The 14,608-nt window shown below is 48.6% G+C and overlaps 1 long non-coding RNA gene across 2 annotated transcripts; it reads right to left on the bottom strand.

Moving 5' to 3' along the window:
* Positions 1–5,059: 5,059 nt before the first annotated feature.
* Positions 5,060–8,226, bottom strand: LOC124688128. 2 transcript variants are annotated; one of them, XR_006998434.1, is made up of 5 exons: positions 7,975–8,226; positions 6,226–6,257; positions 5,854–5,904; positions 5,354–5,459; positions 5,060–5,222 (listed from the first exon to the last, which is right to left on the bottom strand). It is a non-coding gene; the product is annotated as an uncharacterized LOC124688128 (long non-coding RNA). The 2 variants fall into 2 exon arrangements; XR_006998433.1 differs by lacking the exons at positions 6,226–6,257; positions 7,975–8,226 and having other exon boundaries at positions 5,854–5,975.
* Positions 8,227–14,608: the final 6,382 nt, after the last annotated feature.

Here is a 14,608-nt window from a genome sequence, read left to right as displayed (position 1 = left end):
GTATATACTTTGTATTTTAATTTGCATGTAACTTACGATATAAGAATACTCCACAACACCACTTATTCCGTTCTTTTGATTTTGCAATGAATACTTTTTAAGGAGTATACTTTTTTTATATTCATTACACCACTACCAGAAAAATGTTTATTAGTGACACACTGGCTTTGGCTATAACGCTGCTGCTAATTTTAGCAGTGACGCACCAGTGGTGCGCCACTGATACCACTGGTAATCCAAATAGCAGTGGCGCACCGACTAGTGTGCCACTGCTAACGTACATGTGCGTCACTATTTCGTTGAGGTGCGTCACTGCACAAAAAAGAGGTGTGCCACTTGTAAAATTTTGAAATTTGGATCTGGATCTAGATTTGGAATTTTTTAGTGTTTTTTCGATTTTCGTTCTAGAATGCATCTTGGCACGTTCTCTGTGATGGGGAAGCTCCACGTGAAGCTGAAGAAGAGGAAGGATGGGTCGGCCGAGTGGAGGAGGAGAGGAGGAGGAAGAGGAGAAGGAGGAGAGGAGGAGGAGGAGGAGTGGATGAAGAGGACTAGGCCAGAGTTGGAGAGGGAGTGGAGGAGGAGGAGGAGACTGACGTTGGAGAAGGAGTGGAGGAGGAGGAGGAGGAGGCCGGAGTTGGAGAAGGAGTGGAGGAGGGGGTGGAGTTGGAGGAAGAGGGAGTGGAAGAGATGGCCGAAGTTGGAGAAGGACTCGGCGAGGAGCGGAGTTGGAGGAAGAGGAGGCCGGAGTGGAGGAGGAAAGAGTTGGAGGAGGAGGGAATGGGGGAGGAGGAGAGAAAGAGGAGAGGATGGAGGAAATGTGCGGAGGAGGGAGGAGGGTGGGGATAAGGGTAAAGGGTGGCTGACCATTTCAAATTTCGAAGGAGGGACACCTAGGAGTGGCGCACCTCATGGCTTGGTGCGCCAATGCTATTTTTATTTTTTTGAAATTTCTGCCAATATGTACAACCTGAAAAAAGTCCCATTTCCTTTTTGATTTTTGGAATCTTAAAATTCTTTAAACGCTGAGAGTAGATACATTTTCATATAATTATTTTTTTCATCAGAGGTCATATGCAACCAAAAATCCCGTTTTTCCGATAGATGACGCAATTTTGCAAAAAAGTCGAAATTAATGTTTGTTAATTTCTCTTGCAACCAGATGCATAACACATGGAAATCTTGAAGTATTTTATTTTTTAAAATTTTAATCAATTTTTTTAAAAAAACTAGAAAGGCGGTCCACTAGGGGGTGTGGGTAGAATTTTGGTTTCCCTTAGCAATGGCCTACCATGACATGGTGGGCCATTGATAAGGGTGGGGCCATATTTTTATTATTTTAAAAAAGGTCAAACTTACCAGTGGCGCCACTGATAAGTTTGGGGAGAGGGGGTCGACCAAGCAGAAAGTTAGCAGTGGCGCACTACTAGTCAGGTGCGCCACTGCTAACATGCCCATTAGTGAAGCACCACTTTTTGATGCGTCACTGCTAGCAATCCTACTGCTAGACGTTTTTTCTAATAGTGCACTATTTATGTACCAACTCTATGTTTTAAAATAAGTGTCGCGGATTTATTTGGATTCATGTATACCTAGACATGTTTGAACGGAGGAGGACCCTTGTGACTCGATTATTCATGATTGTCTATCTTTTTTTAAAAAAAATCCTAACTCAAACCGAACTTGAAAAAAGAAGAGGAACACATCACTAAACAAACTAGGCAAAAGCTCTGTCCAAGTCTGCCTTTGAGGCCTGGTAAAACTAAAATGGGCCAGGGAAGTATCAAAGAACACAAACCCAAAGACACCCCATCTTGCTGTAACGGGAAAGGTTGGAGATTCTTACGGTGGCCTGGAGCGTCGGATCATGCCGCTGCGTTTTTTCAGCTCTTTCTTTGAAGGGGCGTTTTTTCAGCTCCACTCTCCTCCGACTGTAGTGCAGTGTTGTGGTGAGCAGGCTCGTGTCATGGACTCATGGTGTGCAGCACCAAATCCACCGAGATAGTAGATGTAGATCCCACGATTCCCATGCAACGCCCCAAGATCTGAAAAGTTAACGACCCTTTCCCCTGGGATGTTGCCGCAACCGCGTGCCTCGAGCCGTATCGTCTCTTTCGAGCGACATCGCGATCGGCGACGGACACGCAAAAGCGCGCGCGGGCGCTGTAAAGCGGTGCTGAATCCACCCCACACTTGGCGGCCGCCAGTGGATGGATCCGCCGAAGCGATGGTTCTTTGGCGATCTCAGATCAGAGGACGCTCGCCTTTTCGTCATCCGATAGTATATACTAGCAAAGAAAGGCGCGGCGGCACGCCGCGCCGGATGGTGGGAATAATCTTGTTAATTTTTGTACTTGATGAGAATTTTTTGAGCTTGTGTGTCGGTGTTTTTACTATGGGTGGTAGATGGTTGGGCATAGTGGCTGTCGTTGGGTTCCACGCCCGAGACATTTTAAGAGTCAGTTTCGGCATTCTTTTTGTAAGATAGATATGTATTGAACGGAAGGGAAGCTATTTTCAGATAGTTGGTTCAGGTAGTAGATGTTTATATTGGATTACATTGTGAATTAGATTGAGACAACTATTCAATTTCGAGAAGATATAGATGCGCTTAGTTGACGTGATGCTTGCCCATTAGACATCGGTGCCGGTACATATCCACATAGTAGATATGACCGCATCACGCATCGTATAATAAATGCATTGGCTAGCAAATTTAATCCACACTGCTGCTAGCATATATAGCTGACAATATCCTAAGATATATAGCTAGGGTAGCTCTCTTCAGTGGTAGGTAGCGTATAGAAGATGGATTGGCCTCCGTCGCTGATAATCTCCTTCTTTGGTGCTGGAAGGGAAAGAAGAAAAGCACAAATACACAATCGATTAGGCAAAAGCACAAAATACACAATCGATCGATTAGGCAGTGGATTATGTGGCACATCTTGATTAGCTGGTAAGTTAGAAGGAAAAAAGTGCACCAGAGCCAGCCAAACCATGCGCTGAAGAATGAAAATAAAATCAAAGAAGCGAAACACATCATACACAACAGGGTGTACCAACTAAAGAGGCAGATGCAACCCAATCAGGGTCTGATGGATACGGTAGCGGCAAAGGAACCGAAAAACTCCGTCTCTACATAGGGAATCATCATCATCCCAGTGAAACCATACCTGTCAGTCAAAGACAAAGATGCAAGAACACTGCTGACCCCGATGCAAATATGAAAAATGTATAGACAATGAATGAAGTCATAAACAAATTAGGAGGCCACGAAAATAAGAACAAGTAATGCACAAAAATTACATAAACAACAAATACCATGAAAAGAACTCAGTTCACGAAAAATATTGAGGTGCATAATCACCAGCAGGAGAGCCACCGATCTTGTCGAACCCACCATGCACTGCTCCTGCGGAAGCACAAAAGAAAGTTAGATAAGAAAAGTACACACATTCACTATCTGCAGCAGGAAAGAAAAAACAATGGGAACTCTATGAAATTGAGATCAGGTAATATACTAAAATGGTAGCAGGTCGACTTTCCTCCCGAGGATAGAATGCTAGGCCTTACGTATATAGTATATACTCTGATTTGTCCTATAAGCAACGTTTAGGAACAAATTAGCAATATGTAGGTCACACGGACCAGCTATAGATAGGAAAAGTGTTCAGTACCTCAGTCTCCATGCTAGAGGTAAAGCCGTAATCGGCAATCTCAGAGAAACAATGCGAAAGAATTGTTGAGATAGTTGTGGGATTCTGTTGTGTGTGAATAATGTTTTGACCAATGCATAGGCGTGGGTGCTTCCATTTATTTAAAACTCATTTGTCACGTCATTTGTGTTTTTTATGATAGCTGAATACTACTATTCTTTCTATATATGATCATTGAGTTGTTGGCTAGCCTTATTGAACGTTTACCAAGGTGAGGGCGAGTCTCAATAGATTGTGTGTTACAAAGGTGAGGGCAAGTCTTAATAAATTGTGCATGTGTGACAGAAATTTTATTTAGTTGCATGCGAGTCTCTACAGAATGTCATTGGGCCATGGATGGAAGTGGTGAGCGGTCTTCTTTGGGCCATGGTCAAGTTCTTGGTGAACCGACTAAGTAGAAAACACATGAAAACATGATGATTTCAAGAGAATAGATGCTTGTGTTATGCACAGAGACCTCGGTAGCCAAATGTTAAAATAAGTGATATACATTGACTTCATAATAAGTGATATACATTGACTTCATCACTGTTACAGCTGATATATCAACAAACTACAAACCTTTGCCTTTTCTGATAATTGATTAGTCTGGATGATATCTGGAAGGCAAAAACACAAGAGACCTGGTCATTTCCAAGGGGGCAGGGCTAGGATTTTTAGAATCATTTTTCAGTGCCACTTCTAGCTTGCATGCCTCAAACATAGAGTGCTTAATTGATAGCTCACACTCACGCGGAAGCTTTACCAATATATGGAAAATAGAGAATTCGCATGAGACTTAGCCAAGTACATTTAACAATAGTGGAAAGAGATTCCTAACTGATATTATACTTGTGTATTCCCTAAAGATTGTTTCCTGTGAAGCCAATAATCCCAGCGTTGTTAGTATTTTAGTACTTCCACCCAGGGCAAGAACCAATGGTAAATTTATAAATCTTCCTCGCAATCAAATTAAATATTACTACCATGACCGAAAAAATATATAACTATACTGAGCAGAGCTCCTTTGTAGGACATAGGATGACAAAACAACTAAATAAAATATACAAATGCGCCCGAGTGTGTTTTCTTCCAAGCATCAATGACCCATGCCCATGCTTATGTAGTACCAATACGGAAATGACTTCTACCAATTTGATCTTTCAGCTTCATGTAATTTAGAGAGCACGGTACAACAATGCAACAATGTTGGAGGCTCTCGATGCATCTGATAGGACATTATCCAGCTTATCAACATCAGGACGTGGCACAAAAGCAAGAAGGTTGCATCAAAACAGAGAACCAAAAATCCTTGAGATAGAGAACCAAACACAAAATGAGTTGGGAAACACTATCATTGAAAGAGGGCAGAAAAATATACATCGAGACAAAGAACCAATAATATGCTATCTTGAATTTCAGAATAGGTATACTATAGGATGTTCTCTCCTGATCATGCAAATTCTATCTCCTTCTCATTTGTATTCTCTCTGAAGATCTCTCTAGATCAGATCTTCCAGTGCCGATCTTTTATTTCCATACAGAGAAAACATATATCAGATTGCTACCATAAAAGAGTAATGTAGCTTACCAGAAATTGGCCTAACAGAGAAAAGCAACAATAAACTTATCATAAATCTGTTTCGCCAAGTTCATACCACACATTTCATGTTCATAAGATGAAGATATGTAGCCCGGATCACCTTCCACAAAATATATGCTAAGCCATTATTTGATTCCCTATTTTCCTTTTCTTTGCAAAACCTGCAATGAACAGTAAGCACGGTTCAAAAGTAATAATACAATTAGCTGATATCAGCAGCCCCCATTGTAATGTACAGTAGGTAATTCATCTTAACAGAAAGTTAATGCCAACATTGAAATTTATTTGATACATTCACGAAAGTTGTGAAACTGACTGTTAAACTGCAAATATTTGTGACCACTAAGCCTATAACACACAGCGCGTAGGAACGACAGGAAGAGATGCGGGCTAGGAACTAAAAGCAAATACGGCGATTCTCCCAATTCCACATCCAAGATACACTATGAAAAAACCAGTGCAAGAACACCGTCTAACGTTTCATTATCAATCCCTATGTGAAAGGGAACAACGTGGCAATCCAAAGAAAATCCAGGAGGTTTCAAGGTATTGTACTTGATCATTTTATCAGCAAGTTGTCTCACTCTTCGATATCCATTCTCGTATCTACAAGGAAACGATGTTTCAGCAATTATCACCCAAATATGGCTTATAACATGGTAAGTAAGTACAATGTACAAAAGGGTATGTTGAAAAGGTCAACGATAATTAGTATGTAATCTCTGTTAGTTCTCACCACAGATTTAAAGCACAATATGCTCGAACTGTTTTACTGTATCAATATGATTTTAAAATCATGTTTGCAGTTAAGAAGAGAAGATCAAGATTCAGTCAATAAAACACCAAATAAACGATGAAATATTGTCTCAATTATTTCAAAGCAGAATAGGAAAAAAGGAATAACTTAATAGTGAGAGGTAAAAGTACTCTGTTCAGATAGCAAGCTCCCATCTTCCATTCTGCAAAACATGCCGCGTCAAGATTAGCTCTAGCACAATTCTCTTGCAATGAAACAACCTTGTTTGGGCAGTCACTCAATTACTTAAAATAGCTATGCAGAAGTCATAAACACGTACAAAATATCACATTTACAGCGGCAGTCCACCAGATTCTGAAGATACAACTCAGATTTTGTGCTCTATTATGTACATTAGACTGAGATGAACAAATTTATATCAATCGACACAGATACAATTATAAGCTTATAACATGTGAAGTCAAATCTACTTTCATGTGTTGCAATAAAATTCAGTTGGGACAGAGGATTTACGACTTGGGACAGTAGGCATAATTTGCAATATCTTGTGTTTTCAAATTTCCAAGAGTGCCACTGTTGGTGCTGGATTGGTGACATAGAGAATCAGGAGGAGTACCCACAGGCTGCATATATGATGCTAACATTCTGTTTTCCTCTAATAAAAAGTATCTGATACTGCGCTTGAGCTTTACAATACTACTCTTGCTATCAATCAGTTGATTGAGAATGCAGATGAGTGCATTCGTGAAAATGATGCCCTTTATGGCATCTATATCAGGACGTTCAAGCCGGAGGCAAAATTTTAATTTACTCATTTCTTTTATTCTTAGTTTTTACATTTGACTATGGGCATGATATCAAGTGCATCTTCCTAATTTTGATTATTTTACTGCATGTTATAAAATTTCTTGCCACATGTATGTCATGCAAAAATATTATTATCCCATCTTGCTTCCTCCCCCACCCAATACCCAATGGAAATTGAAACATGACTGTAGTTCATTGGTTTCTTCATTAACTTCTCTTTTTGAAGATGCTTTTGCACATTATATTGACAGTTTTAAGCATCATAGAAATAATCTGAAACTCAAGAGGGGCCTTCGTCAGAGGCATTTATGTAGAATTTCACTATTTCTATTTCTACATATTTATAAGCTGCACTCATGCATACTAAAACAGAATGAGAAAGGCCAAACCAAGATACCAGCTCCTACTACGTGCTTCCTCCACTTCGACGGTATTCAGCGCTCTGCCCTGCCAACTTCAACGCTCACAGTCTAGTAGTTGTTCGGGTGGCGGAAGGGTAGCTTTCAGCAAGGTCTGTGTATTCCGCACTCTCGATAAATCATGTGGTTGCACTCTCAGTAATATGATAACAGCCATGCAAGCAGTTTCCTTTGCGAAGCCAAGAACATATTATTTTTGAGCATGCTTAAAATCGAAACATAGATAGAAGATGTTTTTTACTGAACAAAGTATTTGGCTCCACCTGTAAGAACAAATGGCTTGAAGGGTCTAGTTTCTTTTAGGACTGCAGCCTATAGTTTATTCTTTTCTGAATGTCTTAAGCATACAGGAACAATTACCAGGTTGAGCAAGATCTATTATAGAGAAAATAATCACGCGGTGATAATTACCATGTTGGAACCAATATATAATTACATAGAAAATACCACCCAACTGGAAAAACAAAGAGAAAACCATAATGTGCAAGTACAATGTAGAGACCATAGTCATGACAGTAGCATGGTCGCTGCACAAAAAGTTAATCGACAGCCTTATCACATAATACCTAGCATAAGCCCACTATCCAAGCTAATACGTGATAGCTCCCTCTCTCCAAACTTCATACAGTTACCAAGATGAATAGATTGCACAAAAGGTTACGGGAAAGAAGAAAATAAAGAGAATCCAAGTACCTGCATTTCACCAAATAGGAGTGTGCGTCCAAACAATCTTTCCTTTCATGGTCGCCTGACTTCTTCAATCCACCTGTATTTCCGTGATTCTTTTCCTCACTAAATCCATGTCCAAACTGCAAGAAATAGCAGGAAACCAGAAGAAAAACTCAATCATTTTAGCGAGCTGGAAAAAATACAACATCCAGCTATACAGATTCAAATCACATGAGTATGAAATAAAGAAAGAGCCTATACACCTCCCACTGCCCAGATCTGGAGAAAATTAAAACTGACCCACCTTAGGAAATAGAAACTGACGGTAGAAACGAATGGGGGAAGGAGCAGAAGGCTCAGCCGTGGACACCTGCTCTCCGTCCTAGCCATGGTCGGCAGCTGCAGCTGCTCGGCCGTGGCGTGCCTCCCCTCCTTCTGCCGCCCGAAGCTGGTAGAGTCGAGGACGCGCCGGCGGCTAGATGACGCCCGTGCCATTAGTCGTGGAGTCGAGAAAACATCGACAAAGATCTAGATCCCCGCGAGGTATTCGGTGGAGTCCTACGCTTGCTACCGCCCTTGGCTGAAAGAGGCAGAGAGAGGAGGTGAGGCGGAGAGAGAAAGAGAGAGTAGAGGCAGAAGAGGAAGCGATCAGGCGCGTACCACTGGCCGCTGCTGGACCCGCCATTGAAAGGGGCATCTCAGTCCTCGCCGCATCCGCTTCTGCCTGAGGGGAAAAGGGCACCGCCTCTCCACTCGAAACTGTGTGGCCGATCTCCCCGTCATCTTTTTTTAACTTGCCGTCCCTTCGTCGGAGGCAGAGGAACCTCCATACCAACAGCGGCGCCGTGAACCCATCTCCCTCCCAACCTCGTGCGGCAGCAAGCCATCACGGTCCCCGGCGGTTCATGTTGCCCACCACATCGTCGTCGTCTGGCGGCTTCTAGGCCATGATCTCAGATCAAGAGGAGGCGGTGGCACCGCTGGCCATCGAGTAGCCACTTAACAGATCACGCCGTCCTCGGCCTCCACGCGCGGTTCTCCGGTGCGGCGGCCGCCCGGCTGCTGGTCGCCGACACGACACGGCGCCATGCCGGCCTCCTCCGCCGTGGAGCCTCGCCTCGGCCGCCGGCGCGCCGTCCCTGTCCTCCACGCGCAGTTCTCCGGTGTGGTGGCCGCCCGGCTGCTGGTCGCCGACACGACACGGTGCCATGCCGCGCCGCTGCGGAGCCTCGCCTCGGCCGCCGGCGCGTCGTCCTTGGCCTCCGCCCGCGGTTCTCCGGTGTGGCGGCCGCCCGGTTGCTGGTCGCCGGCACCATGCCGGCCTCGGCCGCCGCGGAGCCTCGCCTCGGCCGCCGACGCGTCATCCTCGGCCTGCATGTGTGGTTCTCCGGTGTGGCGGCCGCCCGTTGCCCGGGTCCGTACGCGTGGCTGATGCCTCCGCCCCGTGGTGGAAGCACAACACCCAATCCACGAACCATCATAGAAAAATCCAAGCTGAAAAGGAGGAAGGAGATCCCACGTCAGAAAGAGGAAAGAAAGAACAGGAAGAGATGACCGAAGAATACTAAATCGTGCGGGCGTCGCGGACGGCGAGCAGCGACGCGCGGTGGGGAACCGCTCGCGGGCGGCGGGTGACGGCGCGGCGACGCGCCGGGCGGGCGGCGCGAGCGGCCAGTGGCGGCGGGCCGTGAGCAGCCATGGTCTGCGGGCGGCTAGCGGCGACGCGCCGGCGTCCAACTCGCTCTTCTTAGAAAGCGCAGTCTATTTTGTTTTGCAGGTCGAAGCGGTGGAGGTTCCCGATTCTTCTCTACCGCTTTGACCGAGAAAAGAGGCTAGACGCACCCAGGAATAACCACCACATGAGGAACCAGGGGAGTTAAAATAGATAGGCAGAGCTAAGTACCCCCACAAATACACACGGAACAGAAAGGATGCACAGCATTACACGTGTCAACCAACGACATAGGCCAAAAAAAAATCCAAAAATCTGAGAAAAATCGAAATCGTTCAGGTTTAGTATAGTAGATATATATCCATTGAATAGTGCGGAGCCAGCTGCAGTTTAGTTTCTGGCCGCAACACTCCATGTTTCTTTGGGTGGAAGTAAAAGTGCAGCTAGATCGGTCGGACTGTCAAGTGGTGGGATCGAAAGGCGCACTAAAAGCAACTCTAGCAGATGCTTTAAAACAGGTCCAATCCGCATTGTTTCGGTGGGTTTTTAGTTTTGCTCGGTTTCACCCGTCGATCAAAAAAGCCCGTAAACATTTCATGGGGCCGTGAAATCGGCGGCACGGACGATATATATAGCAACAAATACGAGTTGAAACCCTACTTTCCCCCGCCTCAACCGCCGCACCACCGCACCCACCCCGGTCCGTAGATGCCTCGCGGCGGTACTTCCGGGATTGGGAGGGGAAGCGCCCCTCCGCGTCGCGAGCCGCCGGTGCGCAACACCGTGGCTGAGCGCACGAAATGAGTGCGCTCTGAGGCAGTGCAGAAGCGCAACACACAACGCGAGGAGGCCGATGCCGTCTTCCGCGTGAAGATTGAGAGGGTCATCCTCGACGACCGTTAGAGTATATCTTTTGTATAGATTGCTAGGCAATATCTGTAACACAATCCCTCCACCGATCTTGTTTAAATTCGGTTTGGTAGGTTTAGATTGTTTCCTTGCCTTGCAAGACACTCTGTATTGTGCTATATATACAATGAAGGACGATCGCCCCATGTGTGGCGTTTTCCCAAACATACTCGTTCTCATGGTATCAGAGCCCAAGTAAACCTTCCAGCCTACGTAAACCAGCCCACCCCGATCCGATCTCCCCCTCCGCCGCCGCCTCATGGCTGGCACCGATCTCTCCCTCTCCAGCGGCTCTGCCGCCGCCCTCAACAGCGGCTCTGCCGCCGCCCTCAACAGCGGCTCCGCCGCCGCTCTCGCCGACCTTCCGGCCCCGGCGTCCTCCTCCTCCCTCGCGATGAACGTGGCCAGCGTCAAGACGCACGTGCCCGTCGTCCTCGACCTCGCCAAGTCCAACTACGCCAAGTGGCGCATGCTGATCACCGTCCTCCTCGGCAAGTATGATCTTACTGACCATGTCGCTATGCAGACACCCCTGGAGGCTCGCACGCCGGAGTGGACACGGGCGGACTTCATCGTCCGCTCCTGGCTATATGGCTCCATCAGCGAGGAGATCCTCGACATCATCATGGCGGACACCCAGACCGCCCACGACGCCTACAACCTCATCCGCAACCTCTTCCTCGACAACCAGATGACGCGCGCCGTCCACCTCGAAGCCGAGTTCCGCGCGCTCGTCCAGGGTGATCACTCCGTCACCGCCTACTGCCATCGCCTCAAGTCCCTCTCCGACGCCCTGCGCGACGTGGGACAGCCGGTGACCGATCAGACCCTCGTGCTGACCTGCCTCCGCGGCCTCAACCCGCGCTTCGCCGACATCACCACCATGGTCACCATGCAGGCGCCCCTCCCGTCGTTCCTGCAGACGCGCTCCTTGCTGCTCCTGCGCGAGACGTAGCTCAACCACGCCGCGCCCATCAACCAGCAGACGTCCCTCTACGCCAACAACGGGAACGGTGGCTCGGGCGGCGGCTCGGCCTATGGCCAGCCCTCGGGCTATGGCCAAAACAGCGGTGCCAATGGTGCCAACGGCAACCGCAACCGCAACCGGCGGAGGAACGGCAACTACGGCGGCAACATCGGCAACACCGGCGGCGCTCCCCGCCCGCCCGTCGGTCCCTGGGTCTGCTTCAACCCGGTCACCGGCGTCGCCCAGCAGATGCCGGCGCCCACGTCATGGCGCCCCGCTGGCGGACCTGGCCCAGCTGGCGGCCCAGGCCTCCTCGGACCCCGACCGGCTGCTCCCCGCCCACCCGCCTACGGGCCGGTCCACCACGCCAACTACGGGCCGGTCCAGCCTCCGCAGCAGGCCTACACGACGATGCTCGCGCCTCTCCACGGCCAGGCGTTCGGCACCAACCCGCCGCCACCACTGACGCCCCAAGGTCCACCTGCATGGGACTGCTCCGCCCTGATCGCTGCACTTCACGCCGCGAGCTCTTCATCGTCATCGACTGCCGCTGGTGATTGGGTCATGGACTCGGGTGCCACCTCTCACATGGCCTCCGACCCTGGTATAATCTCTTTCCGCACCCCACCTCCTCCACACTCCCATGTCACCGTCGGTAACGGCGTTTCTTTACCTATATCTAGCACCGGTCACACCACTCTCCCACTCTCCGATAAATTTTTCTCCCTTCGTAATATCTTAGTTGTGCCTCATATTATCAAAAATCTCCTATCTGTTCGTCAATTCACTATTGATAACCTTGTTTCCATTGAATTTGACCCGTTTGGTTTTTCTATAAAGGACCTTCGAACCAGACGCGTGATAGCTCGCTGCAATAGCTCCGGTCCGCTCTACACCGTCTCCGCCGCCACACCGCCATCCAGCCTCGGCCTCGTCGCATCCTCCAACCACCATGAGCTTTGGCATCGTCGTCTAGGACATCCGGGTCGTGACACTATGCCACATTTATCTAGCAAACTATCGATTTCATGTAATAATGCTACACCTTCAGTGTGCCATGCGTGTCAACTTGGCAAGCATGTTCGTTTGCCTTTTTCTAGGTCCAGAACATTTTGTGTCGTTCCCTTTCAGTTAATTCATTGCGATCTGTGGACATCCCCAGTCCTTAGTAATTCTGGTCTCAAATATTACTTAGTTATCGTTGATGATTACTCTCATTTTATGTGGACATTCCCACTCCGTCGCAAATCCGACACCACCGACATTTTCCTTAACTTCATCTCCTATGCCCGAACCCAATTTAACCTCCCTGTAGTCGCCGTCCAAGCCGACAATGGTACCGAGTTTCTCAACTCCACCGTCACCACCTATCTCTCCAGCCATGGCATTCATCTACGCCTCTCCTGTCCCTATACATCGCAGCAGAACGGCAAGGCCGAACGCGCCATACGGACACTCAATGACATCACCCGCACCCTCCTCTTCCAAGCCCATATGCCACCATCCTATTGGGCCGAAGCTCTTTCCGCTGCCACTCACCTAGTTAACCTTCGACCCTGCCAACCCATTGGCTTTTCCATTCCCTATGAGCGTCTCTACAATGCCCCTGCCTCCTACAGCGATCTTCGCGTTTTCGGGTGCTTATGCTACCCGAACCTATCCGCTACAGCCCCACACAAACTCTCACCCCGCTCTAGTGCATGTGTTTTTCTCGGATACCCTTCCTCCCATCGTGGCTATAGATGTCTAGACATATCTACGCGCCGTGTCATCACCTCGCGCCATGTCGTCTTCGATGAGTCATCTTTTCCGTTCGCCTCCACCTCTCCTAGCCTCCCTGATGACTCCCTCGATTTCCTTCTAGACCTCGCCGCCACCGAGCCCCCTCCCATCCACAGCACACCCACGCCTACACCTGCATCCGCTGCGCCTACCACACGCGCACCAGACTCCGCGACGCCACCGTCGCCTCCTCCACCCATGTCTCCTACCGGCCCGCCCACCCCACCGCCTCCCCCATCCCCGCCCCGGCGTGCACCTCCTCCAGCCGACAACACTCATGCCATGACCACCCGCGCCAAACACGGTATCCATGTTCCTCCCCGCGAGCGCCTAAACCTCTCAGCCGTCACATCCACCATCTCCCCTGTGCCCAAAACCTATCGCACCGCACTCCATGACCCTCATTGGCGCGCCGCAATGACTGATGAATATGATGCTCTAATCAAAAACCGTACTTGGACTCTTGTTCCCTGTCCGGTTGGTGCTAATATTGTTTCAGGCAAGTGGCTTTTCAAGCACAAGTTTGGCTCTGATGGTGGACTAGCACGGTACAAGGCGCGATGGGTTGTCCGTGGCTTCTCGCAACAGCCTGGCATTGACTTTGATGAGACGTTCAGTCCCGTCGTCAAGCCGGCCACCATCCGCATCGTTCTCGGCATCGCCACGTCCCGCGCATGGCCTGTGCATCAGCTTGACGTCAAGAATGCCTTCCTTCATGGCAACCTTGACGAGGAGGTCTACTGCGTGCAACCTCCTGGCTTCATCGACCCAGCTCGGCCACATCATGTCTGTCGTCTACACAAGTCGCTCTATGGCCTCAAGCAGGCTCCTCGAGCATGGTACCAGCGGTTTGCTCATTATGCTCATCGTCTCGGCTTCGTCGCCTCTCAGTCGGATGTGTCCCTCTTCGTCTATCGACACGGCACCGACCTCGCGTACCTCTTACTGTACGTTGACGACATCATCCTCACCGCCTCGACACCGCAGCTGCTCAAGCACATCACCGACCTTCTACATCGGGAGTTCTCTATGACCGATCTCGGGTCTCTCTCTTACTTCCTCGGGATTTCTGTGACACGGACGTCACGCGGGATGCTACTTTCTCAGCGCCAGTATGCTGCCGATCTTCTCCAACGCGCCGGCATGCTCGACTGCAACCCAAGTGTCACTCCTATTGACACGCGTTGCAAGCTCTCCGCTGATGAGGGCCCTCTTCTGGCTGATCCTACGGAGTATCGCAGTTTTGCAGGGGCTCTCCAGTATCTCACCCTGACTCGCCCCGATATTGCTCATGCGGTTCAGCAGGCATGTCTGTACATGCATGCACC

Source organism: Lolium rigidum, chromosome 2, assembly GCF_022539505.1.
Source record: "Lolium rigidum isolate FL_2022 chromosome 2, APGP_CSIRO_Lrig_0.1, whole genome shotgun sequence".
Lineage (NCBI taxonomy): Eukaryota > Viridiplantae > Streptophyta > Magnoliopsida > Poales > Poaceae > Lolium > Lolium rigidum.
The sequence above is the reverse complement of the archived record's forward strand: the minus strand, read 5'-3'. Positions and strand labels throughout refer to the sequence as shown.